This window comes from Theobroma cacao, chromosome 9 (genome assembly GCF_053813885.1).
Source record: "Theobroma cacao isolate CCN51 chromosome 9, ASM5381388v1, whole genome shotgun sequence".
In the NCBI taxonomy this organism is placed as follows: domain Eukaryota; kingdom Viridiplantae; phylum Streptophyta; class Magnoliopsida; order Malvales; family Malvaceae; genus Theobroma; species Theobroma cacao.
In genome coordinates this window covers 15,185,930-15,189,827 of record NC_142647.1, presented here as the reverse complement: position 1 = coordinate 15,189,827, position 3,898 = coordinate 15,185,930, and the positions used below count along the sequence as shown (strand labels likewise).

The 3,898-nt window shown below is 33.5% G+C and overlaps 1 non-coding gene across 1 annotated transcript; it reads right to left on the bottom strand.

The window, feature by feature from the left end:
* Positions 1-2,748: 2,748 nt before the first annotated feature.
* On the bottom strand, positions 2,749-2,855 carry LOC148760775 (small nucleolar RNA R71). Its single transcript, XR_016028750.1, has one exon. It is a non-coding gene; the product is annotated as a small nucleolar RNA R71 (small nucleolar RNA).
* Positions 2,856-3,898: the final 1,043 nt, after the last annotated feature.

The window sequence follows — 3,898 nt, the reverse complement described above, 5'->3', positions numbered from 1 at the left end:
TGTTGAAGTAGTTAAATTCACTTAATTTCAATTCATTTTAATGTTGAATTTCTGAACTTAAGCCACTATTGATTTAGTCCTTGTTTTGGCAGGTGTTCAAGTGCATAAAAGTGTATAAAGCTAAATGGTATTGAATTACGCAATAAAGACTAAGCTCATATTTTAACTAAATATGTTGCAGTAATTTAGACATAACTCAAGATAAAAAGATTCAATCAATGTGATTCTTAGACAATAAAAAAGATAAGAGGTAGACCTACAACGTTCATGTTTACCACTTTTCCTAAATCAACCTCGAGATAGGAGAAAATCACATTTCAAGATGAGTTACTGAAGCAGTTTCTACGCCAAGGGTCTACAAAAAGCAGTACCACGGCCAAGAAGTACTTAAGGTTGCAGCACCTAAGGGACCATCACTACTCCCATACAAACTCTCGAGAGGCTAGTGTTGGGGCAGCCAAAGAGGAGGGCTACAGTCCCCAACTGAAGAAAACTAAAAGGAAATAAGGGTGGAGCACCGCTGCACTCTAATGTGGATTAAGTGATTTCAACCAATCATGAATTGAATTTTGAAGGTTTTTTGAAGGCTAAAAATATGTGATTTTCAATAACTGATGGAGAGAGGACTTACAGTGAACAAATGATAGTTTTTGAGAGAAAAGAAAAAAGCTCTCCAACAAGAGAAACAGAAGAAATTGAAGACAACCCAAGATCGAGAATTGAAAAAGGCTTTGTTATGCTTTTTAGTTTTTCGTTTCTTCCTTGTTCTTTTGCTGTGGAAATGATATTTTCTTTTGAAATGGTTATGTTTGCTGCAAAAATGATAATGAACTAAATTTGTTTTCTAGGATTATGGTTTACTTCATTATGTAGTTTGAATATGTGATTTCTCTTTGCTTAGTATCAATGGATGTTGCATGGTTTATTCAATCCTATGCTTATTGCTTTTCAATGCATGATCCTTACTTGAAGTGTATTAGGCCTTTAAATGTAACTAGACAGAGGGAGTTTAGAATAAATCATAGTTTTGAATAGCCTATGTTCGATTCACTTTGGAGTTAGGTGATAGTTTAGTATTTAGGATAAACATATACCTAAATATCTTAGGCAACCAAATTAGAACACGAACATAATGAACCTTTTCTAATTAATTTACATAGACATATGGAATTAGCTATGAGAAGCTATGTGCGCATGATCTTGATAAAGACTTGTATAGAATATGGATTCTAGGATAGCTTTGTACCTATATCTGTCAAAATGGGCCTGTCCCATTAGACTGGCTCATTTTTTATTGAATATGGGGTGGGCTGGGTTTGAAAATTTAGGCCCATATTAGAACTGGGCCTAAATGAGCTAGCCCATCAAATCAGTGGGCTAGGACGAGCCAACCCTATGGCCCTAGAAAAAATTAATAATTTTAATTAATTTAATAATTTTATATATTTAACTATTTAAAATTAATAATTTAATTACCAATAGTATTGCTTATTTTATACATTTTAACGTGTTTAATCTTTACTTATCAAATTAATAATTTTAATTTATGAATTAAATCATAGAATAATTTTATTAATAGAAAATTTATTAAATAAAATTACAAAAATAATTTTTTTTTTGAAAAAAAAAGAAATAGGCTGGCCTAACCTAGCCCATGGGCTAGCAAAGGGTGGGTTGGGTTAAGGTTTTGATGGCCCATATAAAAAATGGGTTGACCCGACCCAGCCTATATTTTCTTAACCCACAAGGGCTTGGGCTGGGCTGGGCTAACCTATATTGATAGCTCTACTTGTACCCCATTAATCTAAGTTAAGGAGAATGATTAGATTCAAATGAAATATTCAGAGACACCATAATCCTAGGCTTTTGAATTAATATTTTTCTTAGTGAAATTTTATTCTTTGTCATTTAGTTAATTTTACAAATTACTTTTAACTTAATCAATAATTCATAATCAAGTGCTTGGATAGAATAAACTTTTCTATAAATTTAATACTTAGTAGGTATAGGTGCAAATCTTTATGGGAAACAATACTAAACTTACCTTTATATTACTTGTACAACCATGTGCTTTTGCATGTATTGAACCGACATCAAGTTTCTGGTGTCGTTGTCAAGGATTTGTTTTCCTATTTATCTTTACTGATATTAAATGAAACAAATTTTTTTAAAATCGAGATTTTCTTTTCTTTGATTTTTTCAGGTGCGTTTCAAATATTATATGCCTAGAGCAAGAAACTTGGAAATTATCTTGTGCAACTTAGAGATCAAAAGGACATTTTGAAGATTGAGACGAGAAAGTCAACATGGTTCTGTGTCCTCAATACAATGGCTGAACAATTAAGAGAGCGATAAGTCCAAGAAAGGGTAGTTGAAGAAAATTAATTGTTGAGGGACTGTGCCGTTCCTTTAGTCCAAGGTATTCCATCAAGCATCAGAAGGCCAACCATTCAAGCAAATAATTTCGAGGTCAAGCTGACCATCATCCCTATGATCCAGACATCAATCTCGTTTGGGGGTCTACCAAATGATGACCCAAATGCTCACATATCTAATTTCTTTGAGATATGTTACACATTTAAACACAAAAAGGTCACAGATAATGCCATCCGATTGAGATTATTCACATTCTTGTTGTGAGACAAAGTAAAGGTGTGGTTAAACTTGTTGCCTATTGGCTCAATTACAACTTGGGATGACCTTGCTCAGAAATTCCTTGCTAAATTCTTTCCTTCGGCAAAGACAACAAAGATGAGAAATAATATTACTTTGTTTACACAATTTGATGGTGAATCGTTGTATGAAGCCTAGGAGAGACACAAGAACCTGCTTAGGCAATGTTCTCATCATGGCCTTCCAAAATGGCTTTGAGTCCAAACATTTTACAATGGTTTGAGTGGTCACGTAGGAACCACTATTGATGTTGTTGCTGAAGGAGCTCTCATGGTGAAGTCCATTGATGACGCATATGACCTATTAGAAGAGATGGCATCAAACAACTACTAATGGCCAATGGAGCAATCTACACAGAGTAGAGTAGCTGGAGTTCTTCAAGTGGATGCCATCACTGTATTAACCATATAGGTAGCTACTGTAACTAATAGTTTGATACTTGCATAAAGCTAGAATCCAAAGCTACGTACAAGTCTCAGTCGAGATACTTGCACAAATACCTAACTTAATTGAGTCACTATATGTCTATAGGAATCAATTAAAAAAGGTCATTAAGCTAGTGTTCTAATTTGGCTATGTATGCCAATTGGCGTATGTCTACCTGAAACGCAAATTAGATCACCTAAGTGACATGAGCATACACTATTCAAATCTTAGTCCAATCTAAAATCTCTTTGTTGAGTCTCAATTAGATTCACAAATCAATTAATTATTGGCTAGACAATCAAAAACATTAAGCACAAATTTGAATAAGCAAAACTATACCCATTCATAGTAAATAAAAGAGAAACAAATATTTAGATTATATGTTGATATCCAACACAATCCTAAAAAAAATAGTTTAACTCATAATATCTAATAAAAATTTCATCCAAAGAAAATTAGTCATTAATCCAAGTAAAAAAAAAAAAAGAAAAACACAAAAGTAGAGAGAGAAAACTAATAGTTGAAGCTTTGTGATCTTGATTCTCTTTAAAATTTTCTTGCTTTCTTGCTTTGTTTTTGACTCTTTTTCTCTAGAGAAATTGCTTGCTACCTCCTCTTTTCAAAACCTCTGCAAAAAGCCTTTTGAATAGGCTCCAAACACTCTAGTTTTCGAATTCCTATCAAAAATAGATTTTGGTAACTTGTTAGGCATCGCGGCCTTGTCTCTTGGGCACCACAATGCCCTACTTTTGGGTGGCACTATGGTGTTCCTCTCTTATGTTGTCTTTGCTGCACTATT